The 27,939-nt window shown below is 35.4% G+C and overlaps 1 protein-coding gene across 1 annotated transcript in view; it reads left to right on the top strand.

Annotated features, from left to right (window-relative positions):
- The window catches only part of FH (frataxin-like protein), a 130,585-nt gene that overhangs the window by 97,462 nt on the left and 5,184 nt on the right, over positions 1–27,939 (top strand). The gene's annotated exons all lie outside the window — the stretch shown is intronic.

Raw genomic sequence — 27,939 nt, 5'->3', positions numbered from 1 at the left:
AAACACCTTTGACACACTAACATTGAGGCAGCATTAAATTTTCTGCACCCTGAATACACCTTTTCATCATATTGGTGTAATTAGAAATACTGGACCCTTGATAAAGGGAAAGATGCCATTGAGGATCAGAATTTTTGCTTGTCAAGAACCACCCTTTTCCTTTCTGCCCATGCCTTACTCCCATTTGTTGTTTAGCCATAAAGGTCAGGCATTTTGTTTGATCCTTGCCTTGATGGCGCACCTTAGGTCGGCACATGAGAATCATCACCACCTTCCTCACCCAACCTTCTCTCTTCCTTCTTAACACTGACAGATAAATGATGTGCCACTGCAGGTCATCCTCTGTTAGCACTTTTCACCAATCAGTACGAACTGATGGAAGAATTGTCATTGCTGTCAAAGAAACTCATGAGCTTGAACACACATACAAGATGGACAAACTAATTACACACATCATCAAAGTCAAAGGGACAAAACATGTAAGTTTAATATTGAAGGTATGAACAATAAATATATTTGAAGTTATAAAAGATACATACCAGTATAATAAAGATGTTTGAAGAGAAAAATAAGTTTCCAATGTAGGGGTGTTATGATCAGAAAACAAGAAGAATAAAGAGAAGTTTATTCTAAAGGCTTATACGAAGAAATATGTGAGCACAGAATTTATACAGTGACTGTATCAATTGGAGATTAAATTAACATGATATCATGAAGAGACATATATTAATCTGAATATATTCAAACACATAAATATAGTGTGGTTGTTAAACAATGAAGGTTTATATACAGCAGCAACAGAGAATGATTAAATGGACAAGAATATATAATCAACTTTGATGGACATAGGGATATAAAGGGCAAGATTGAATAGACATACAGCAGTGATGCTTAGAATGAACCACAATATTGTGGAGTACACAAATTAAAACAAAGTAATTCACAACAACTATACAAAGAAATCAAAGCATAAATGTGAAGATAGAAAAGACATTTGACTGCCAAGCAACAGATAGAATGAGTTATGGAGAAACGTCATACATATATAAAAGATTGGAATACTCATTCTCAAGTCTAAGATAAAATTCATGAACAATTTGTCCAAGCAGCAGCGACTATCTATGGTTCCAACAAACGAAGGTGGATGTTTAGCGTTGGCAAAACAAGAATTCACTTTGATATTTCTGTTAGTATATATAAACACAGAGCAGCAGTGATAGCCAATATGAAAGAGCAGAAGCAATATATCTTTGAGGCCGTGATAAAATAGAAAGTATAATAAAAGAGATGGTGACCATTTTAGAAGGCACGTGAATTCATTTCATGAGATATAATGAAAGCCATCAAATACGTAAATAATCCGTGATTTAAAGATTAAAATGGCACATTTAGCATTCAGTTGAAAGCCTGCATAGAAGTTTGACACTACTGGCAGCAACATAGTTGCAAATCGCTGGTGCAGAAGCAAAGGGGAGAAACCACATGTTTCGCAAAACAGAAATTAAGAAGTCTTCAAAGAATTGATTGCATATTAGAGAAGAAGTGTGATTGAACCCAAGCTCAAGAGGAGCCAACTTACAATAACCAAGTAGCGATGATTGTTTCCAAATGACTATTTCAAAGCAGAAATAACATTGTTCAGATTTCCTTTATTGACCTCAGCGACCTCTTAATTTAAGATGTAATAAGAGAATATCGTGTTGTGTAGAAAATCCCAATAAATACTATGCAAAGGCCTGATATAATGAAATGAGAAATAATTATTCATGGAACCATAATATTCTATCGTGGACTATTATCACAATAATTATGCAGTCAATCATTGCTGTAAAATATAAGTGAAATGGGAATATAAGATAGAGACGAAGACATAGATGTTTGACAAGAACGGAAGTATGTAGAGACATCAGTTTTAAAATACCATTCAAACTGCCAGGATGTCAGACATAGACAGTATTATCCAGAAAATGGAGTATGCGTTCAGATTTTCAGAAGTTGTCATTAAATTAGTGATTTGATAAATAAGGAATAAACTAAAAAGTGAAGTGGTGCAATTAAGATTTCTTGTAATTAGGATAACATGAAATTTGTTAAACTAAATGATTTAAATTTACAAGAGACGTCTCTTCACCAAGAGACATAATTTTTCTTCGAAAAGAAAGGATATATATAGAGAGAGTTTAGTTTGAAGAAAAGATACAATGAAGAAGGAAGTAGACAAAGTAGCAGATGAGAAGAATATGTGTGGAAGAATGAAAATAAAAGAATATTTTGAGTGAAAGTTCAAAAGAGAAATAAAAGTAAAAGGCAAAGGATATGAAGTAAAAAGAAGTGTAGGAGGTGAATGAAAGAGGAGTTAAAAGTGTGGAAGAAATATTTACATTAGAAAATTAAAAAGGGAGAATAAAAAAAATAAAAAAAATATATTTATATATTTAAATATATAGTGATATTAAAGAGAATGTATCAAATGGAAGAAGGGGAAATTGAGCAATTAAAGTATCCATCATCAGTTGAAGTAAACAATGGTATCAAGGTGGAAAAGAAGTTTGTGTACAGTGGGTTGGTGCTCACAAAGACAAGCAGTGGGGGTTGGTGCTTCCAGTAGGTCGAAGATTGCAAAGTGTGGTAGTTGGAGCTTCCAGTGAGTCGGTGCTCATAAACATAGGGTTGGAGCCTCTAGTAGGTCGTAGCCTGCAAAATCTTTGTAAAAGAACAATTTATATAAGAAAGCCTTTATTTGTCATGGTTTTCTCCCGCGTTGGGTTTCGATTTAAATCATTGTGTTATTGTGTTCATGTGCATAATTGTACATTCAGCATTTGAAGTTAATTGTTTGGATAAAAGTTATAAATTGGAAAATTGTTAATATACTGATTCACCCCCTCCTCCCCTCCCCCCCTCTTAGTATATTCGTGTGCTCTTCAAGAACCTCCACTACACTTGCATGCTCATCTCCCCTGTGCCTTCCTTTCCCTTTTGAGGGTTCCTACCCCATTAGAAACTTGTTGGTACTTTCCAATTTCATTTTTTAAAACGAGTAGTTGACTAACATAGACATGGGGTCAACACAACATTCATATTCATAGGTAAAATAGAAGGCAATGTGATCCATGTGTTAATTTCTCAGATCGGTTATTAATGAAGGATTGTGCTACACACAGAGAGAGAAGGGAATAATAATGAAAAGTGGAATAAAATGAGCAGCAAAAATGGCTCTGGTCAAGGACACAGGCCTCTTGTAGGCACAACAAGAATCTAGATCTTAGGGCATACCAAAAAAGAAAATAAAAGATGGGATTGACTTATGGGGAACAAGAAACATATTGTAATGCCCCCATTTTCATGAGCATCAGAGTTTGAGGGTTTGGCATATTTTTGTGAGCCTTGTATTGTGGATTAGAGGGTCTTCTGAGGTAGAGGCTTGGTTAATGGAGGTTTTGGTATTCTCCAAAATTTAGTATGTTTTTGTTGGGTCTTCGTTTGGCTTAGATTGCACTTCATTTGGGCTTAGTTTCATATACTTACTTTCTATGGTAAGTCAGGTGACGATCGAGAGGGACTTGGTCAACTTCTAGGTGCAAATAGAATGATTTATTTTAATTAATCATGAAGTTGTCTTATTTGATTATTCATAAAGTGATCACTTTATTAATAAATTATATTATGAGGCCATTTAATGTTATAAGTTATTATTTCATAATGAAAGGGTCTTTTCATCATTAAAGTTGGGAGGGGGGCGGGGGGTGGGGGGAAGGGGTGGTGGAATTATTAATTAATTATCTGGCACATAGCCTAAATTTTATTCATTAATGAGCAAATAAAATAATATTTTATTTAAATGATTAGATTTGCTTTTTTGGAAGAGGTTCGGATTTCTTATGGAGAATATATAAGCAGGAAAAAAGGAGAAGTTCAATTACTAGTATTATGCATCTATCTTCTTTGAACTTGGTTTGAGAGGAAGAGATCGTGGGTTTCATGCTTTTCAACAGCCATTGGAGGATGGAAAATCTTCAGTGTTGCAACCATTAGAGGTTGTGAAACATCCAGTGAATTTGGCATTCAAGAGAGCTTCATTCAGGAGTTCTAATTGGGCTAAATTTTTGAAGTTTCATGGACATTCAGAGCAGATCCAACAGGATTTTCAATTGGCAGATTCAGATTATTGTGATGGTGATTTCATTCAGTCATTAGCTTGCTTCTTTAAGCTATACAGTTGCTGCAAAGGCTTTCCGTATATCCTCATTGATGGGCGCACATGTATGGTGCAATTTTCAATTACAAGTTACAATATAGTCAAAGGAAATCATCTCTGGCACCACTGGTATAAGAGAAGAATAAATGCAGCATCTGAAAGGCTATGATAAAGTGTATCAAAGGAAACAAGAAAGTTTATGGTTGCTGTTGTAGTTAGCAGGTTCCATATTTATTATTACCATTGTTGTTTGCTACATTCCAGTTAAGAATTTTCGGATAATTGTGCATTGCTTTGCCATGTAACTTGTGTTGCATTTCAATTAAATCTTTATGGTTATTTGTATTTGGTTTATTATCAGCGTATGGATTGTATATCAACTGTTTGCCTAAATGCCTAATGGTTGTAGGCATACATTGGGATGCACAACAAGTGTTTGTTTCTATGTTGACCAACTGTACTAGTTAATTTCAGTCATTTACACGTTTGTCAAGATTTGAAATAGCTAGTATACTATTTCTATAACAACCTTGCACTGTTAAGAGCATTCAGTAACATCATATGCAGCCTACAAAGTTAAAGAAGACAATCAGGAAATTCATAACAGTGGTTTCAGACATTGTATGTTGAATGCTTGATAACATCTATTGAGCTTCACAACAACAAATTGTGACAAGATTTACAAGGGGTATTAAAGTGGTTAAGTTAGAATCAGTTGGGGCTATTTTCAGTGTTATCAAAGCGGTTTCCAGCCATCCTGTTGGGGTTGGAAATCATTGAGCTTAGACATTTGATTTTGAGTGAACAACACTTGCAGTTGTTTCAGTTATGCAAAAATCTAGAAAATTAATTAAACAAGGAAATCACTTAAATAACATGATTATTTCTAGGAATTAGTTAAATGCCATAATGAAAAACTTGAAGAAGGTTTAAGCAAAATAAAAAAGTATGGATGAATTGTTTCCAAACCCTGCAACCATAGATGGCTTAGCCTGATTTATGACATTCATTTTCAAGGTGTCTACATCATAAATAAAAAAGGAAGAGAAACAAGAGGTCTCTACAGGTGGGACATCTAGAAATTGTATGATGAACCGTTAGCAGCTAGTGACCAGCATACAGCTGATCCCATGAAGATTAAAAATCAGACTTATATTAAGGGTAATGTGTGCCACAAAACACTTTATGATGATTTCCTGATTGGGATGAGCTAGTGATGTTCGAAGATAAACCAGTTGCATTCAAACAATTACATGAAGATAAGGTATTTTGTGATGTTATTCCAACTTATGAAACTCAAATGGATGTCCAAGATAAAAAGGTGGATATGGAAGTTCATCCTTTGCATAGTGGAGCAGCCACTAGTGTTTTGACTATGCATGATGAAGGATATTTTCTATAGAGTCATGTTGTCATTATGAATTTGTTTGAAGACAAGAACATGAAGTCCCATCATTCCCATGTAATAGTAGTTTGTAATCATGAGGAAGCCAGGATATGACATCAATCATTGATGGCCGCAATAAGAATACTTTGCATCAACATGGGATAGCAATGATGAAAAGTGGAGGATGTATCTGTGAGTTCCCATAGGATAGTACTCGAGAATTGGGTACTAATGATGCTTTGTGTGATGAAGATTCATGCCATAATGAGTCTGATTTTTCATATCAACCATTAGAGGATGAATTAGAAAATTCATTTATTGGTAATAGGCCCCAAGATCGTGACTCGTAGGAACTTGCAATTACATTGGAAGTAGAAGTAACATATAGATGGATAGAACAACAACTTCCACTTTACTAGTTGAGCCATCTTTTGAGGTACATATCAACAATAACTTGGTGGATGATGTGTGCACTGATGATAGTACACATGATGTTGATCATGAGGTGAGCATTGCATATACAACATCATACCATTGTGCTGACTTTGATGCAAAGAGCTTTCATGGGGACCATTAATGTTAGAGACATCAGTTGGTTGGGCAACTAAAAGTGAATGACAATATGATTGCCACAGCCATTGAGCATTTTGATGTAGCTTGCCAGATGTTAGCCACCCGTGCTTGGAGCACTATGATGGCAGTCTTTCCCTCAGAGAGTTTCATACACTTCGGGAAGCCATCATCATAATTAAACAAAATTATTTACAGTTATTTTCTGACAGAGACTGTCTTTTTAAGTGGGGTTGCATTTGCTATGATGCCTGAGAGGAAAGGAAGATGAGGTAGATAAGCTCACTCGCGAGTTGGGAGTGACTGGATTCATTGGAGAGAGAACGATTGGCCTTTCATGAGTCTTAGTCATAGATTAAGGAACTTAGTCAGTTACTGTGGAATGAGCCAAGCACAACCTTCCCTAGCTACATGCCTAGTGCAATTCTCTACAATGATAGTTCTCTGCGATACACAAACAACTTTTCACACACCAAATGGAGAGGCTCTTATATGTGTCCGGATTATCACCCACTACACAATCTATATAGCTATACAAACACTTATTTCTGATTTTTATTTTCATGTACAATTTTGACTATGCAATCCTAATGCAAACAAACATTAGCCACTTAGAAAAAAGGAAAAGCAAAGGTTAGAGAACAAATGTGAAGATTGATTCTTGTTCATCATTCACATTATCAACATGTGGACACGTTGCATGATCAGCTATTTGGGTAGATTGGTTGATGAATCCTTTGCATTCACATCTTCGCTGTCCACACTTTACAAGAAAAAAATATGCTTATATTCATTCATTTGGAAATCATCATTGATTTCTTCACTAATCATTTTGGATGACTGATTGAAGATAGATGCAAACATTTTTGAAAAAATTGAGCTTGGCAATGACGTTGTTGGCCCAATTTTTTAAAAAACTTTGGAGTCAACAAGAAGTTGGTGTTGATGTTTTGTTGCTTGTGTTGGATAAATCCTATGAGACTAAAATATTGAATAAATAAATATATATATATATATAGAGATTGCTGCATTTGAAACACACATACTTTACAGGTTGTGTTATTACATCTACAACAATAGTAACTTATCACAATTAGAGGAATAAAGGTATTACATTTGATCTACATTCCTCAACATGGTATCAAAGCCAATTTGGGAGAGAAGATGTAATGTTGTTGTTATTAGTTGATAATGAAAAGGCTAGTTAGCCTAGAGATGCCTTCCTTATGATATGCAAAGGAAGCTCAAATAGTTTCTGACATTTAGAAAAGCATAGCTTCCCTAAATTTGACATGTTTTCCAAAATACTCTATCTATTTGAGAGGTTCAGACAATTGGATAAATCCACATATCAAAGGCACTTTTGCTGTTTAAAAGAACCCGACAACATAGATCTATATGCCAAAATTTTGTAACTGGTCGAAGCAGGTGGGTAATGATGACATCTTCCAATGCCGAAGTTCTAAATGCTCCTGCAATTACAGATCACAAAACTCTTATGGCAATGTTGCTCCAAATTCCTCTCCATGATCACTATTGCAGATGTTGGATGTTGAGTAGTAGGCAGTAATCGAATGTCTTCAATGTGTTGAGGAGTAGCCAAGGAGTGGATTTGGAGGTTGCAATGCACAATTTGCTTTGGTCACCAATGATGGACCAGGTGTAATGTTTCACAACCGAGTTGGAAAAAGTATATTGCTCTGCATGGATGAATGCCTTCGTCTAGTTTGAGATCTATGGCTCACAAGGTTGAATTGTTGATTATTGGCAGTGTTTGTGGAAAAAGTGCCGAGTCAAATGTCAGTGAGCAAGGCGATTTGGAAAATGTTGAGGACAAATACTTGGATGATACCTTGGTTATACAAAAGAAGAGGAATATATTATGCATGTAAGAAATCTGGAATTTGGCTATAGGGAAGCAGCATCGCTTTTATGTGTGGAGGATGATCTCAACTCTTAAGGATTTAAGTGATCAAGGATTAATGACTAAGAGAAACATATTCTATCGCTGCATATTAAGGACTGAGCGAAACATACTCTATCACTATAGATTGGATTAAGTGATTGGATTTATACGAGTAATAAATATTGGCGCACTATTGGTATAGTGGTTTCTACAACATCCTCTACATCCTCGTAGTTTTCTCCAATCTCCAACCATGAAAAGATGATTCGATAATGTTAAATAAATTGAGAGCACCAACGTGTGCCTCTACAATTTCGAGCTCTCTCACAGAAGATGTGTCATCGCCAACAACATTCCTCATTAACACTAAATAAGCAAAATCATATTTGTCAGTAGAATGAATGCCTCTATTGGTCATTCTTGTCTTTTTCTAAGCTTTGGGTAGAGACTATCTAGCTTTGTGTGGATGGTTTAAAGCATCTATTTATATCACTATTTTCACTTCCGACTTTTCTAGCCTCTTAGTACAAGGTTGTCTCTGGTGAAGTATCAGACTCCTGCTGAATTTGATATACCAACTTTTCTAGCCTCTCAATACAAGGTTGTCTCTGGTGAAGTATCAGACTCTAGCATGTCATGCTCCTTGGTTCAACTAGTATCCATCTATCTAGGAATGTCATAGTTTAGATATTCACATAAGGCCCTCCAGCCTACATACATGGAACTTCATCCCATGAATCATAGTCCTTTAATTGCTATAGTTTTCTGATTAGTATGAAAGCATACCCCTTTGTCCAAGGTTGCCTCTAATCAAATGTCAAGCTCCCTCTTGATATAGAGGGATACTCATAATCTTAATCATCAAGGAATATTCACTTCAAGAGCCTCGCTTTATGTAGCATGATCATCAAATGACCAAAGAATCATAGATCAAAACTTCTTTGGAGCTACTATCATAAGATTCAGTCCTACACAATATTTGGTAGCATGCCTAAATTACCAGTCTTCTTTTCCTCGAAGAACATCCCTGCACATCCTTGATGTTGTCTCTTCTTTGACATCTCCTCTATAAGGATAGTTCAAATTGGAATTGAACATTGTTTATCATCCCCTTGCCTACTCCCCCCGACAATGTAAATTTTCCATGCTTATATCATCAAATAGTTTTACATCACATCAAATATAGAAAATTTATTTGTATTCTTTTTCTTCTTTCTTCTTTGCAAAGAATCATCCTTGGGGATCAAGGAAAAGAACAAGAGCATAATAAATAAAAGAACTCTTATATCACATGCATGGATGGTGCCAAAAATTAGTATTCAAGATGTAACGACCAACAATACTTATATGATGGAGAAAATGCCCATCAGTATCCTTCTTGACCTTGTTCTAGATCACTTTATTTGAATCATCTTGCAGGTTCTTGGAATCGCCAATAATCTCTAATTTTATTCTTTTGAATTACAAGGGTTGCAAATATATTTGAAACTTTCCCTCAAATGGTCTCAAAGATGTCTTCCATGAAATTGGTGCCTAAGATATTTGATATAAAAAGTCAACAATACCTTGGCAATTTTATTAAACATTTGAAAATATATATTTTCATAAAATATTCTTAAAAAACACACATGCACCAAATTTTTAAAACACAATACTGATTCCATATTATATGTTCAACATTTGAGTTACATACATACCATAGACCAAAATTCAAACAATCAAATTTAACCTCTGATTAAGTTTTTCCATACAATTGTAGACCACAAATCGAGTACAACTTCAGAATATATATAAAGTTCAATTTGTGGTACCAATGAAAATTAGAAATCATAAATCTCGTCTAGGATTGAAGCTTAAAAAAGATTGTTGCCACTATTGATCTAGAAAACGACAGCAGATTCCTTCTGGGTTTTTCGAGCTCTCTTCTGGGTCATTCTCTGATTCTTTTGGGTCTTTCGTATTTTTGCCTTGAAGAACGTGCCTTTACAGATTTTCACAGTTTTTTTATTGAAAAACGTGCCATGGCATCTCTGACAAATATTCTGCTCGAGCATAATTCCAAATTCAATGGTCGCAATTATGGAACTTGGAAGCAGCGCATCATGGCAATCTTCGAATATCGCAACACCGCTCAACTTGTTCTGGGTGTTACGCAGCGTCCGACTTCTCCGGGTCCTGATCAAGATACATGGGATCTGAACAATCGAGAGGCAGTAATGCTTCTCAAACTATCCGTAGCTGATGACCAGCTTTCTCAGATTCCATCCGGCAAGACAGCTGCCGAAATCTGGACACATCTAAAAGGTCTTCATGAGACTTCCGACAAGAGCAGAGCCTTCTGAATTTGTTTCTGTTTTTATGGGTTTGTTGATTTTCTCCTCAAAAATCATTTCAGGTTGTTTGTAATACGCAAGGTTGTGTGAGATTTTGGGTTTTACTGTTTTTTCCACAAAAATGAAGTTTTGTAATTGCAACTTATTTTGAGTCATAGCACTCTTCTGGCAAAGCTTCTTGGTTTCAGAATTCTGTAGATCCAGGGAGGGTCTCAGTTATCACAGAATGTTCTGACATCCGTACATTGACCATTAAGGGAGGGTATTAAGATAATATCTTATACTTTCTATAATAGTCAACTACTTGTCTGTAGTCCGTCTTTCAGTCTAGATAGGAATGTTTCCTATCCCGTCTCTTTTTTCTTCAGTCCAGATAGGAATGTTTCCTATCCTATCTCTAGTTTTGTTTCTAATTCCGTCTTCAGTCTACATTGTTTCTTTTAGAAACAACGTCCTTGTAATTCTTTATAAGGAACACATTTGTTCCTCTGTTAATCAATAAATCATCCGGAAATCCGTTAATCTGCCAACTCTTCTTGAATCTTGTAACAGCTACAACATCCTCAATAAGTGCCTCAACCTGTGCCTCATCCCTAATGATAGGACAGGGATCAAGCTGTTAATATCAGGAAATTGAATCAGTTGGATGACCATCCTTACCTTCTTCTACGTGCTACGACTTCCGCTTCCCATGAAGTTCAAGTTTTGGTAGCAATGAAAATTAGAAATCATACATTTTGTGTACGACTAAAGCTCAATTTTTTTTTTATGGTATTGTATGGGTGGTGCTGATGTAGCTGCAAGATCCTCAATAGGCACCTCAACATGTGTCTCATCCATAGTGATATGATGGGATCAAGCTATACGAGGGAACTGTCTTTTCTCGATGACCAACCTTGCCTTCTTCCTCGTGCTTCCCCTTCCGCTCCCCATTTAGCTGCCTCCCTCTCCAACTCAGCTAAGTGTTCGAAAAAAATGGATCCACATCAATATTAACATCATTCGGCACAATTGTTGAATCTGCTGAATATGAATGAATCATCCAGGTCAAGTGCTTCATGTGAACCTTTCCTTTGTACCTTTTTGTGCAGTCAAAGATTGTGCCATATAGAGATTAGTGCATGCAAGCACTACAAGACATTATATATTAAGGAGAAGTTTTGAAACTCGGGCTTTGTAGCACAATAATCTTCCCATCACAAATTGCCAAGGATAAAAATTGCCATCGGTAACTTGCTAAAGATTTTAATAAACTTAAAGAATGAAATAAAAGGTAAATAAAATTCATGTTTTTAATGCCACCAGTCGTATTCCTAGTGAAATTGTCACAAATAACCTCTCCTCGCATTGCACCTGGTATCCCATATTTTTAACAAGGATCCCTCATTCTACCTCTAGTTCTACTTGCAAAAGCCATTTTCTTTTACAACAATAGGAAGGGAACCTAGCAAAAGAGAGAACATATAAAGTCTGAGACATTGAGTCATTAAGCTTTTCTTACTTGTGTAGCAGTACTTGTATAACAGTCTTTAAACTCTAAATTTGAAATTGTTTGAACTCTTAGTTAAAATTGATTGTTAAGATAGGAACTCTCTACAAGTATGAATAAGTTTATGATATCTATAGCAGTAGAAGAAAATTAAGCTTGTTCACACTCCATGCATATTGTTGAAATATATGTGTACTATAAAGTATACGATATGCACACATTTTGATAACATGGATACAATATGAACAAGCTTTAATTGTATGCATTCATTTCGTGAATGGTAAGATGAATTTTGAGTATGACAACATTATATGAATTCATAAAAGAGTTTACAACATGCATACATTTTGATAGTAGGCAAAATCTATGCATTCTGTCAATATGGAAAAGAACATTTGACCAAAAGAGCTAGATCCAACATTTAATCAATGTATAAATATATGCATATTGGTTACATCGTAATCATAGTAAAATAATTTGTTCTCCTAGTAGATGCATTTTGATTGTATGCAATAATTGCTCATTGGACAATGCTTTTTGTTTTTGTGGCATAATCATAATGTATTTCATATCTGACAGGACACCTCCAATTCAATTTGCAAGTTGCACAAATGAAAATAAACACACATTGGTGAAAGTTGACAACTGCAAGTTAAATTCGGGTAGAAATCTCTCAAATAGTTTGCATTTGAGTTAAACTAGGTCCGTGATGGCTCTTAGTTGATTGAAAATTAGTTAAAAGCTATGTTCCATGACATTTCAAGGACGCGGATGACAGGGGATGCATTTCTGGGACATTTCCTAAAGAGCCAAAAATAAGGGACGACAAAGGACAATGACATGAATTTTTAATATATATATATGTGAATTCATAAAAGAGTTTACAACATGCATACATTTTGATAGTAGGTAAAATCCTGCATTCTGCCAATATGGAAAAGAACATTTGACCAAAAGAGCCAGATCCAACATTTGATCAATGTATAAATATATGCATATTGGTTACATCGTAATCATAGTAAAGAAATTTGTTCTCCTAATAGATGCATTTTGATTGTATGCAATAATTGCTCATTGGACAATGCTTTTTGTTTTTGTGGCATAATCATAATATATTTCATACCTGATAGGACACCTCCAATTCAATTTGCAAGTTGCACAAATATAAATAAACACACATTGGTGAAAGTAGACAATTGCAAGTTAAATTCGGGTAGAAATCTCTCAAATAGCTTGCATTCGAGTTAAACTAGGCCCATGATGGCTCTTAGTTGATTGAAAATTAATTAAAAGCTATGTTCCATGACGTTTCAAGGACGCGGATGACAGGGGATGCATTTCTAGGACATTTCCTAAAGAGCCAAAAATAAGGGATGACAAAGGACAATGCCACAAATATATGTGTGTGTGTGTGTGAATTCTTCAAAATATATTAAGAGAGAGAGATGTCAGAGAGAGAGAGAGAGAGAGATGTCAATAATTGATTATTAACGAGACAATATTAAAAAAAATCATTGATTCATGAGTTACAACAGTAGTATAATAACAAAGATGATAATAGCAGTAGTATAAATTGGTATACCCACATTCTAACAATAGTCTTAGACATCAAAAACCATGGTCCATCATTATAAATATCCAAATCCAAATATCTCAAACATGTATCCAAAGGTCTCAAACATCAAAATACAATAGGCTATAGGCACAACCCATGAAACTAAGCCTTATTCTAGTTATCAAATATCCAAAGGCTAAGGATTTGTACAAGTCAGTATCTCCATCTAAAAGAAATGGATCATTGGATGAATGCTTAAACTCTAGACTCAATGGCCTTATATATATATAAACAATATTATTCAAATTGTTTTTAGTTCAAATAATTAAATATTTAAAAACCGTCAAATCAAATCTATAAGTATAAGCTTTTATTTATTTAATATAATTTTTTAATATGTTTATTATCATAAATAATAAAATATTACAAAACTTGAACTAAATAGTAGATTTAGAATTTTTAAACATATTTGATCTTGAATTTGATCGTCCATAGGTATGGATGCGAACCTTGTGCCTCCCTACACATTGTTGATTTGACAATATATATATATTAAAAAGTGTTTTTATTTATTGATAAATAGGAGATATTTTCCACAAGTCAATTTGTAATATTGCTATCAGGACTCAATTGTGTAGTTTTTTGAGTCAAACTCATTAACTCATGCTTCAAGAGTAGTGATTCACATGAACCCATCTCTCATGAGAATGAATGGAACACATGGCATCTACTATATCTAGCTGATGCTCACAAAGGTGAAGCACTGAGACTACGCGAGAGGTCACCCATCCTAGTCCTACTCCAGCTTGAGCATGCTTAACTACAGAGTTCCCTCCATGGGTAAACCCACTCCGTTTGCAACTGCATATGCAAAACCTTCAACAAGTGTTGTTCTTATGAATTATTCATCAGAAGCCCCTTAAGCTCATCAATTGATAAGTACGATATATTTTCCACAGCAAGTGAAATTATGATATTGCTATGAGGATTACTTAGTTTTCAAAGCCAAAAATCATCTATATATTTTGGGTGTCAGGAGTTCTGGGAATGGATTGTTGTTCCCAAATGTTAGGGCACATTTCTGGCGGTTTCCCTACCATTTTTTGAAATTAGGGATGGATGGGGAACGTTTCCTTTTCATCCCACTTTATCTGAAACTTTTCAGGGATGAAGATGATTCCCCTAGGGATAGGAAACACATTTCTATGTAACACAGTTTATAAGATTTAGCCTTTCTACTATAATGCGTTTTATTATTTGATTGATCGAGTTTTTGGCTGGTTTTTGGCAAATTTTCTAAAAAAATGTAAAGACTAATTGAAAAATTGGTTACGAGTAAAAGTGCGAGTGACTTGCAGCCATGAATGGTATGCGAGTACTCCCAGTCTAGGCAGTTTTCATGTGTTTTTTCAAGCTTGGGTGCAAACACTATCTCTACCCTTTGTATTGCTGTCACATAGTGCACCGACATCTTCTACTGAATCGCAAACCCAAATGACACGACATTTTGCTTCTGCTTGATGCCATCCCCAGACAATGGCTGACTTCAACAGGAAGCTCACCGCAAACAATTTCCGTTCTTGAGCATAAAGATCATGCAACCATATCCATTCTCAGATGATAATGAAATCAAGGTTCTTGTATGCCTGCTGCATGCTTACCAAATTAAATTATTCCTGTGTTGAATTCAGATCAATTTTAATTTGTCCAAGGAACGCATCAATACAGGCCAGTTGATAGGTCAGAATCATTTTGGATTTCGGAAAGAGCAAGAACAACAATGTGACTGAAATCCATGCTGGATCTCCCTCTTGCCATCTGATGTTTTTCAACTCTCCTTCAACAACAGTAGGGTCCAACTGCAAAGCAAATTCTTTTCAAATGCAATCACAAGTTGATTCCATGAAGCAAAAGAATAACAGAGGAAACATCGGTATCAATTCTATCTTTTCATCCCATGTCCTAACAAAGAATCTCATCCACACATCTTCATCGTCAAATTGATACTTTCCCATGTAGTGTGAAAACACTCCAACATGTGCGTATTGCTCCCACTAATCATGAGCATCAGTTCTGGGCATCAATCTATAGATTTAAGATCTGACAGTTTTCTTTTGTAGTTAACTCAGCAAAGGTCAAGATGCACATAGATGAAATCAAACAGGACAATAGGACAAGAAGCAACCCGTTTATGTGTAACAACAGGGTATCTCTGTAATTTAAAAGCCTTGAATAGTTCTTCACATTCCCTTTCTAGCTCAATAATATCCATTGCCAACTTCCTTTTAGGTATGGAAGCCTGTGTGCTTGAATGTGAAACATTTCTTTGTTCTGGGCAGTGGGAACAGCATGGTGATTCATCCACATAGCATCCTCATAGCTCTCCTAGTCATGCGTCCTATCATAATTCCTAGGGTTTGAATTATATGTTACACTTGCTGAAGTATATCTAGGATATTTGTATTTGTTCTAGTTCATCATGGCTGGTTACAGTAAGTTATGTGGAGTAGAAAAGAGGAGAAAAAAAATTGTTTCTCTACCAAAAGAGGAAAACCATGCTTTGAATTGAAATAAACCATGGTACCTTAGCTGCGGTCATGTTAAATTTGGTTTTGCAAAACAAACTACTGCAGCAAAAACACTCCACATTCTTTGACAACAGAGTGGCCACCTCACAATAGTGAGGAAATCCTTGAAGTAGACAGACCTCTAAGGCGCATATTTGTTTCTGAATTGCAGCCACTAGTAGTCTTCAAATTAATATCAAGTTATCAACCCAATAACCATTGCATGTTTATGGCCATACTGGTAAGTTGATGGGATGCCAACTTCAATGCACAAACTCCATTATCAAGATTCTCAAAATTTTCTTTCAATCTTCCTATCTTTAATAGAGATGCCATTTTTTTGGTGTAAGTTGATGATATTCCAACTTTAACATACAACAAAATGCAAACTGTTTATCACCAGCAACAAGATCAAACCACCCTTAAGTTCTCCCAGGCAATGATGCCAATATGTTAGTGGTCAAACGCCCAGATCAACTTCCTAGAACCAAATCTTACTTAGAAGGCCAGGATTGGCATCATGTGGATGACAATGGTTCATCCATAAAACAATGGAGGGTTTAAGGCCAACTCAGATCCTTTAACATGGTCCAAGTTGCTCATAGCAAACGTGATAGTTTGTGCATCATTGCTGCATTTGCTAATATATTATGTTGTCTTCTATTTAGAACAGTTGCTGCCTAAAGAAATATTCTTCTCCATTATATTCGCTCTTTTACTGATAATATGTTTAAATTGTTGACATGCCTGGTCTCAGATTGGTTAACTTTTATATGTGTCTGTGATCACATTAGATATATGCATAAACATGATCAATGTCATCTCTGTTGACGAAGCGTTATTCAACCAGATCACATAGTTCCTATCTCAGCTACATTAATTTCATTCTGAAGTAACTGAAGTTTATAACAGTAGATACAAGCCACTATAGTTCCCCAAAAGATTGTAGTTTCTTATCCACTACACAAAGCCTTTGTAACAAGTGCAAATTCTTCAATGAGCAGACTCAGTTACTCACAAGCAGCATGCATATTATATTCTTACATGAAGGAAATATATCCAGGTCTCCTGACTTTCAATTAATACCAATTCATTGCTCCGGATGAAGAACCATGCAATTGAATAATGATGTGCTCACTATTTCAAATATCAAGGAGGATACCAAGATGTCTTTATAACGTTGGGAAAATCTCCAATGCAAAGTTAACAACTGCATGCATTTAGATGAAATTTTTTAACCCTTCTCACTGCTCTATTCTGTGCGTATATCTGCAAACATTGCACATAATAAAACCATGCTTTCTTGGGGCATTTTCAGTGGTTCTTGCACTCGTTTGAGGATTCCGTATTTTCCAAACATATCTTACCAGAGCACTTTGAAGTTTTGAACCATATAATCTGAAGCAAAACTCTCTCTAAGTGTTCACATCAAGCAAACTCATCAGCTACATCAGTGTTGACAGGGAAACTCAACCTGAATATCATCGTGATAAAGGCATCATACCATGTTTTAGAAAATCACCACTGATGAATGCATGAACAATGTATTTTTTTAACTATTATTCACATCTTAACCTGAGTCTTCATGACTCAATCTCAGAACTCAATTTGAATTTTATATTAGAATGGAATCTCCATATTCACAGAGCAGATATTTCCATCTGCAAGCAATCTCCTTATTCTCTTCACTGTGTTCAATGGATTGTGATATGATAAAGGGATGTCACTGTTTTGACAGTCTTCTACATCGATACAACTTCAGTACAATCGAGCCTCAAATAATCGTTATTGATTACTCCCCTGTTATCTGCCCAATGAAACTCCTCTGGACGTTGCCAATCTCCAATCTTATGGGCACTCACTATTGTGTATTGAATCTATCAAGGACGTTGGTTATATATGGTCAATCTCTGGAAAAAATGTTGATAAAGCAGCATTTGCTGAATGGATAATTGCCCATCTGGATGAGCTTTATTCGTGTCTATTTTTCTCCTCTCTATGCTGACTCTTGAATGTTAATTGTTATTAAATTTTTTTTGTGTGCACCTGACCCAAATATATTAGCCTGCAATAATAATTATAATGCGTTAATGTATGTTGTTTCAGCTTGCAAACAACGGTTCTCTCTCCAGTATAGAGTTATGGAATTTTCACTAATTTAGCCAATTCGAACCATGCCCACAGGAGCATATCCAAGCAAGGATAGGGGATAAGTCTCTTTTACTTTCTCCCCTTCAATGTTCGATGCCTTCTTTATTTTATATGCTTCACCGAATGAGTGCCCATCTCTGTAGAACCAGACTTCTCTACCCTCTTTTTGTTAATTCTAGTCAATTCCTTACCGTAAGATATACATTGAGGGTGGAGGTTTATTATTTCCAGTTGATACTCATTGTCAAAGACTTCTGCCCTATCCGATGTATTAACTGTCTATGGTCGAATGAATTGTATTGTAGATTACTGTGAATCTTTCTTGTGGTTGAATATGCTGATTTGAATATCTCGTGTCTCTAGTTGGTGTAATGATTCAGATGCTGACTTGGTACTGAACCATTCAATCTATCCTCTTTTCATTCTCCCTCCTCCGTCTTCTTATCCTAATTTGTTTTGTTCGATGTGTGGGCATGCACTGTTTCTGCTTCTGTTGGAGTTTGGATTTCCTCTTGTTATGAATCTTTCTTACACTTGCAGCCTCACTCTGATACCATGTTAAGGGAAAGGATTGCAGCAAATTTAATAACACATCTTTTTTTCTCTGTGTTCCAAGTGCAGATTTGAAATGTATATAAATATGAGTAGAGGAGCATGACTCTATGGTAATTTATAAGTTAATAACCAATTAGACAATATTAACAGTTCAATCCGACTGTAGCTACAGCATTAACAGGCGTAACAAAAAAAAAGACTCAGTGTTCAATTTATTGAAAGCTTAATTGATCCTCTCAAGAGATTTGTAAGGTCATTTAATCCAAATACCTTACAACATGCCAACACAAATGCTTGATTTGGAGGAGTCAGTGACCAAGAACAACTTTTTTGAAAGTCCTACCCAAGCCAAGAGGAAGGATAATAAGAACTCAGATGTTTGTCAGCAGGGATGCGTTGCATAGGAAGACGTTGTGCTTCACCTGTAAGGAGCCATGGGTGCCTGTTCATAGATGTTGCAGTAAGGGTCCATTGCATTATATTGAAGTTACTTCTGATGTTGATTATGCTATTGACAATACTTGAGATAGTGCAACGAGGAGAAAAATACTGTAGCCTTGGTACATGGTGCAACAGCTTTACTTTCAGAAGCTTCCAAGTATCAACCATTTAGAACAAGAGGATTGGTTAGTGGAGAACAAGTAACATGCTTCGTGGATTAGTGCTGCAACTCACAATTTTGTGAGAGTGAGTTTGGTAGCAAGAGAAGGATTGTCATTTGAAGAATTTTCAGGATTTTATGTTATGATGGTTGATGGATTTAAGAGAAAATGCAGCAAAAGAGTAGTACAAGTGAACATTGAGTTTGATGACTACACTATCACCAACGATTTCTATGTGATAGGGATTGCCAATACCAATGTCATATTAGGAATCCAATGATTGTATTCTCTTGGGCGGAATACTCTGGGCTTTCAGCAGATGGAGTTGAGAGTTCATGATAGAAGGGAAAAAGATAATGCTCAAGGCCTTGGTGAAAGAAGCATCACAAGTAGCAGCAACAAGGATGATTGCAGCAATGCATAATTATGAGGTGAATGAAGGGACAGCCTTACCAGTCAATTCTCCAAGGTATAAAGAGGACAGGGATGCAAGTGATTTCTCAGGTATAACATTTTATCATGAGCTTTCAACCTATTATGCATCCATGATGGGCAGACTGGAGTTCGTGGAAAAGATAGTATACCAACACTCAGCATGCAGCATATTGTTAATCTAGTTTTAATCTACCAGGAGTATGGGATGGTGGGATTATGACGAGACATTGTTGGAAGAAGAGTTGATAAACATAACCATAGGAATACTTTCACTTGACAGAGTTGCAAATCTCAATAAAGTTGTTTACATCAAAGTAGAGCAGCAGTGTGATATAGTGCGCCTCATATGTCCGGTTTGGGATCTTGGTGGTGCAAAAGAATTGCTTGAGGACAAGCAATGCTTGGGCAAGGAGGATTCTAAAGTCCCTAATTTTTAAGGTGGCATTAAATTAAATTGATATTTATTTAGTTGTCAAAAATAAATGAAATATTTAAATGATGACTTAATATTAATTAATTTAATTAATTGCTAATATAGTATTATGAAGTCACTTCATTAAATTTATTTCTATAAGTTGACCAACTTCTATAGGCTTCCTGGAGATCCTTATAAGGTTTATCTTGGTGGTGTTTTGATATGCTTTTTGATGTGACAAATTTTTGTAATTTCTGAAGATGAAAAACTTCAAGAGTTGATAAGACTGGTTGGAGGAAAATCTAGCACTTCACAGAGGTGGGTTCATGATGGAGTTCATGGTTGGACCAAATTTGTGAAGTGTTCCTTTTAAAACAGATTTGCAGAAAATAAAGTCTTTTGCAGTTCAGAGGAAATAAGGGTATTCTATATATTTTGGAATATTATTATTATCTGTGGATTAAAAAAAGTCACTGTGGTATATTAATCTTTTGATTAATATTTCCAGTATTATTAAATGACCTGCCACAACACAAGAAGCCCTATACATGGAATCGGTGATTTCGATAAAATAATAGACTAATAGTAAGTTGAAAATATTTTTTTTTAGCTGCCAATGAATCTTTTGGAGCCAGAACCAATACTTGTGTACTTGCCGCCGGTAACGTAGAATATAAAATTGGAGGCCTCCTTTCTTAGCGCTGCACTAATGTTTTGGGACAGATTACATCTGCAGCGGATGAGCAATTGATTTGCTTGAAGCTTTGGAGGCTCAATCTTTAATGGTGGTTGTCGCTGGTCATTGATTCAGAAAGAAGTCTATAGGAATTTGAATCAGGAGCAAAAGTAGTGAGTGGGCAAGCATAGTCGATCAGAGGAATTATTGTTTCCAAGTGTCGGAGGGAGGTGCATCTGGATTCTCTTACAGTGAACAGAAGAATTCTCTGTTGAGTCATTTCATTTGTAATTGGGTTTCTGTGACTTTTTGGGGGAACTGCTGAGTATTTGAATTATGGCTGAGTTGAATATATGATACTGATTATTCTTTAAGTCTGAAGCTTCAATGCAAATTGTTACAGTTGCATATCAGTTGTAGAAAGGTCAGAATTCTATTTTGTTTATGGTATTTGGGTTTTTATTTTTGAAGTGTATGTCTGTATAACTGCACTGGAAATTATCCACGTGAAACAAATTGCAAACTGAGTATGCAAAAAATAGCAGTCTTGATGACGATCAATTTGTCAAGTAATAAAAGTTTCTGGTAATTATTTGTGGAAGGGCATTACATTTCCTCCTCAAATGGCAGTTATCAGTTCTAGACACAGCTGGAACAAATTTTTGGGGGTCTTAACTCTTTTAAATAAGAAGTCCTAGATATGAATATCCAAGCCTTCACTGTTTGGTCCATGAGCTCAACAAAAATAGTTTGACTTTTGAGGGCACACTGCTGTAACGTTGTATTCTCCACCTTGCTGTGAGAATTGAACTTATAGTGACCAATAATAAACTGATTGTGATGTGTTATCTATATTAGAAGAATATGATTGTGGTAATTGAGAGAACACTTTACAATGATCCTGTAAACCTCGGGTATGCATAGATAATCCAGGGGAGACAATGCAATCTCCCTCGTAATAGGCAAGTGGGGCTTCTGACAGTGTGAAGGAGGTCAAAAGAAGTCTCAATCATGTGCCTGAAAACACAGACTTTATCCCCTAATTGAATCCATTGTGCAGAATAGGAACTTTGCCTGCCTAGAATGAGGAGCAGAATGTTAAGATTCTAACCTATATAATCCTACAGGTCTGACCGTACAGACCGTACCTCTCTTAGTGTTGATATATCTTAAGATTGGCATCTAATATTTATACTTGCTTAACCTATAGGTGCCAGCGACTTTCTAGGGATGTCTTTGTTTGGGTTTGACTAAATTAATGTTTAGTTAGTTAAATCCTAAACTAAGTCTCCTGAAATTGCTGAGTTAGGAAGAGGTAATATTAGATGTCAAGGGAAGGGTTATGTCCCTTAAGGAACATACCCTCTAGCAAGGTATATATTCGGTTGTGGATGCAGATTAGAGGACACACAATTCACAACAGTCTGCTCCTATAAGCATCTCACTTCCAGCAATCAATAAGTCTGCAATATTATATATTATCAGTTTGGAAATAGAACATTGAATCTACATTCAAGATAAACCTTCAACAACATACTTAATATTGATAATATTAAGAAGATCATTCTCAGCCAATCTCAGAACTGAATTATAATTCTGATTCAAGACTCAAAATTTGCAGAACATTACATGGTATCAGAGCCAAGTTATCAGACCTAGGGCTCTGCAAATTTTTTTAGTAATCGGACCTTTTTCAGTAGTTGTCTTCCATTTCCAATAGCATATACAATCAGGCCTGAGGACAGATTCGATAGAAAGGAACACTTTGAAGCATGGAAATTCAGAATCTTGACGATTCTTGAAGAAAACAATGTTAGACAATTTGTTGATGGAGCATCTAAACAGCCACTAGTTGAACCTCACAAATCCATATGGACCAATGGAAATAAAAAAGCCATTCAAATAATCTTGCATGGAGTTAAGAATGATATCATACCTATGCTTACGAAACACCAAACTGCCTACGATATGATGAATGCATTACGGAATGCATTTGAAGTAAACAATGCAACTAGGGTTCTTGCATTAAAAAGACAACTGAATTACATCCAGAGAAAGAAAGGAGAATCGATAAACTCTTATTTCCTAAGAGTTGCTGGCATTAGAGATGAATTATCAAGCATAGGAACCATCATTAATGATACCGAACTAACGCTCATGGCCATAGATGGATTGCCAGAATCATGGGAAACATTCGCACAAGGAATAAGTGCTAGAGATCAGCTTTCGGACTTTAATAGACTCAAGAATGATTGTCTTCAGGAAGAGTCAAGAAAACTAAAGAAAGGAGGAAAACCAAAAGTAGAAGATGAAGAACTTCACATTCTTAATGCCAACTCTTATAAAGGCAAGAAAAAGCACTTCAAGAAGAAAAAGGGAAATCAGAAGAATGGAAAGCCCAAGAAAGACCTATCTAAAATAAAGTGTTCCAAATGTGAAAAATTTGAACACTATAGGTCCAATTGTTTGGAAAATTCCAAACAACGGGCAAATCGTACAAATGTCATCAGAGAAGAAGAGACTTATGACCTTGAGAACTGTGTTTTGTATTCCTCTATCAAATGAAATCTCAAATAAGGCATGGGTAATTGATAGTGGATCTTCAAGACATATAACGGGATACAAAGAAACTCTAGACTCCTTATCAGAGAAAGTTAATGGTGAAGTTACTATTGGTGATAACTCTGCACACTCAGTTGAAGGAATTGGTAGCTGCTCTTTGAAACTAAAGATAGGAAATACTCTTCTTCTTAAAGATGTACTCTATGTACCAGGGATTAAAAGAAACCTAATCTCAATTACAACATTAGAAGATGATGGACACAATGTTGCATTCGTGGATGGCAACGTATTAACTTGGGCTAAGAACTCTTCCATCAAGAAAGCTAAAGTAATTGGTCAAAGAAAGGGATATTTGTATGAACTGAATATAGAACTCAATAGATCCATTCAAGCCCTAGTTCACAAAGCAGAAGATTCAAATCAAATATGGCACAGAAGATTAGGGCATCTAAACTTAAAAAAATTATCAACTATGGAAAAGATTGTTACCGGATTACCTAAATTAAATAAAGATCACCCTAGTATTTGTAAAGGGTGTGCTCTGGGTAAAAGCACTAGAAGTCCCTTTCATGATAGTACTAGGAAAACAAATAATGTACTTGAGTTAATTCATTTAGATTTACGTGGACCTATGTTCGTTCCCTCTCTTGGAGGATTCTGGTATTATATTTTGTTCATAGATGACTTCTCTAAGAAAACATGGATTTATTTTTTAAAATGCAAGGAATCAAAAGAAATCTTACAAAGATTTAAAGAATTCAAAGTATTAACTGAAAACTTTTCAGGACATAAAATTAAAACCCTTAGAACAGATAATGGAGGAGAATATACCTCAGACTTATTTAAAAGATTTTGTAAAGAATCAGGGATCAAGAGGGAGTACACTGTTCCTTATAACCCAGAACAAAACAGGGTAGCTGAAAGAAAGACTAGGACAATTATAGAAGCTGCTAGGGCTATGATTTTTGACCAAAATTTAGAATACTATCTTTGGGCAGAAGCCTTTTGTACTGCTGTATATATTCAAAATAGAAGCCCTCACTCTTATCTTAAAGATAAAACCCCTGAAGAAGTATTTACTAAAGTAAAACCCAATATAAGTCATCTCAAATTTTTTGGATGTCCTGTATACATTCATGTTCCAAAAGAAAAGAGAACCAAGTTAGAACCATCTAGGAGGAAAGGTATCTTTGTAGGGTATATGAAACTTCTAAAGCATATAGAATTTTCATACCTGGACAGAAAACTATTGAACTTAGCAGAGATGTAATCTTTGAGGAAGATCTTGCATTCAAAAGAGCAATAAGCTCCAATAAACCCTCTCTTTTATCAAGTTCTGAAAGAATTAGTGAATCTGAATCCCAGAGGGAAAACTTAGAAGAGGTCAAAGACGAAAATATAAGTCTTGAGGAAAGTTCAAAGAAAAGACCACTTTGGGCCATAAAAACAGTTGAAGCAGGTCAAGACTTTGCTGCACCTTCAGGATCAGTGAGAGAAAGTAAAAGACCTAAAAGATTCTCTAGTCATACAACAAATATGATTGATTTATCCAAAACAGAGCCAACCAATCCTTCTGATGCTATTAAACATCCAGCCTGGAAAGAAGCTATGACAGAAGAATACCAGTCAATTATGAAAAATGATGTTTGGGAAATAGTTCCGAGACTAAAAGGAAAATCTGTTGTTTCTTCCGAATGGATATTCAAAATAAAGCATGCTGCTGATGGGAGTATTGAGAAATATAAAGCTAGATTTTAGCCTGAGGTTTTTCGCAGAAAGAAGGAATTAATTATGAAAAAACCTTTGCTTCTGTTGCTAGATATACTACCGTTCGAGCTGTCTTAGCAATTGCCGCATCTAAGGGATGGAAGGTACATCAGATGGATGTAAAGACAACATTTTTCAATGGAAAGATTTCAGAAGAAGTCTATCTGGAGCAACCAGAAGGATTTGAAACCCATGATCCTAATGTCTTTGTTTGTAAACTGAAGAAAGCTCTTTATGGGCTTAAACAAGCTCCCAGGGCCTGTTATGAGAGGATTGATAAATATCTCACCAGCTTAGAATTCTCTAAGAATGAAGCTGATCCAAACTTATATTATAAAAGAGATAAAGATGGTATGGTAATATTGATATTGTATGTTGATGATTTATTAATCACAGGTGATGATCATCTTATAGATCAGTGCAAGAAAGATATAACTAGAGAATTCGAGATGAAAGACTTGGGGCTTCTCCATTACTTCCTAGGATTGGAAGTACGACATAATTTTGATAGTATCATACTGAATCAAGGAAAGTACACTTAAGATATCTTGAAGAAATTTGGAATGTGGAATTGCAAATCTATGTCTTCTCCAAAGGAGACCAATTTGCATAAACTTAAAGAAGCAGCTGCAGAATCACCTCTTGTAGATTCTACTCTCTGCCGATAGATGATTGGGTCATTGATGTACCTAGTAAATACAAGACCTGATATTTGTTGTGCTGTTCATGCCTTAAGTCAGTTTATGTGTGAACCTAAAGAGATTCACCTAGTTGCTGTTAAACACATTATGAGATACTTACAAGGCACTCTTAATTATGGACTTAAATATGAGAAAGTTGCTTTAGATTTGCATGGATTCACCGATCAAATTGGGGTGGAAGTGTTAAAGACAAGAAAAGCACTTGAGGATGCTGTTTTAGTTTAGGATCAACAATGATTTCATGGATATGCAGAAAGCAGTCTTCAGTAGCTCAGAGCTCCACAGAAGCAGAATACATTGTAGCAGTGATGGCCTCTCGAGAAGCGGTATGGCTGAGAAAGTTACTTGTGGGATTATTTGGGCAAGCCATGAATTCTACGATTATTCATTGTGATAATCAGAGTTTCATCAAGCTCTTGGTGAATCCAGTTTTTCATGATAGATCCAAGCATATTGAAATTCCTTACCATTATGTGAGAGATATGGTAGATAGGAATTTTGTAAAATTGGAATACATTTGTACTGCAGATCAGACAACAGACATACTCACCAAACCTCTATCTAGAGTAAAGATAGAACATTTCAGGAGGAGATTGGTATGGTTGAGTTGTAATCCATTTGTACTCTTTTGATTATTAATAAAATAATTTTATTTTGTCAGGCTATTGACTATTATGGGCTCCACCATTTGTATTCACTTGAATTCATTATTTTAAGAGGTGACAATCTCAGAAAATAATAAATACTCGTATGAAACATTATAAGAGGTGACGATCTCTTAGATAATGTGCTAAATAGTAGAGATCTATTGTAAGATCTAGATGAGTTGAAGATCATATTGTGATGTTGACATTGTTATGTTCATGGGTCACAAATTGGATAAAGGAAGAATCTTGGTATTCTCCTGGTTTATCCTATATTCTAGTAGATCTTAAAACTCAAGATCATGTTATGATACCAATTTCTATGAAATCATAACTTGGATAAATGAAGAGATTACCCTTTAGATTTATCCTGTATAATATCACTAGTATCAGTGATTTGTCATATCACAGGTTTAAGTAATATGACTTTGTATCATGTGTTCTATGATACCACATAAGAGACAGATAGATATAGAGTATTAATACTTGCTTACTCATCTGTATTGATGATAGCTAGATATAAATCTCTCTGTAGGATTATCAGGTTAAGAGGGAGTGTTAAGATTCTAACCTATATAATCCTACAAGTCTAACAGTATAGACCGTACCTCTCTTAGTGTTGATATATCTTAAGATTGGCATCTAATATTTATACTTGCTTATCCTATAGGTGCCAGCGACTTTCTAGGGATGTCTTTGTTTGTGTTTGACTAAACTAATGTTTAGTTAGTTAAATCCTAAACTAAGTCTCCTGAAATTGCTGACTTAGGAAGAGGTATTATGAAATGTCAAGTGAAGGGTTATGTCCCTTAAGGAACACACCCTCTAGCAAGGTATATATTCGGTTGTGGATGCAGATTAGAGGACACACAATTCACAACAGTCTGCTCCTATAAGCATCTCACTTCCAGCAATCAATAAGTCTGCAATATTATATATTATCAGTTTGGAGATAGAACATTGAATCTACATTCAAGATAAACCTTCAACAACATACTTAATATTGATAATATTAAGATCATTCTCAGCCAATCTCAGAACTGAATTATAAGTCTGATTCAAGACTCAGAATTTGCAGAACATTACACAGAAGACATCCTTCTCATTGAATCTAAGCATGAATCCTTTACTGCCATCTTTGCTATAGTAACTATCAACTGCTTACATTAGAGACTGTGTAATGAAAATATATTTAGAATTTAAAAGTAGAGGTATGCAAGATTAACAGTGGCGTGTCTTTAATTTGGTAAGAAGGTTTTGAATTTCTGTTCCCTTTAGCAGATTTTACTTTTGTTGTACATAGCTGACATTAACCATGGACATATAGTGTAACAGCTATGACTGTCACCTGTCCTCTCTTTGGGCTAGGCTGGGTCTGGTATTATTCATATTCACTCTTTTCAATATATCTTGGACCCTTATTAAT

The sequence above is a fragment of the Cupressus sempervirens genome, chromosome 2 (assembly GCF_028749045.1).
Source record: "Cupressus sempervirens isolate cs-2001-9-10 chromosome 2, ASM2874904v1, whole genome shotgun sequence".
Lineage (NCBI taxonomy): Eukaryota > Viridiplantae > Streptophyta > Pinopsida > Cupressales > Cupressaceae > Cupressus > Cupressus sempervirens.
This window is presented reverse-complemented; position numbering and strand designations above follow the sequence as displayed.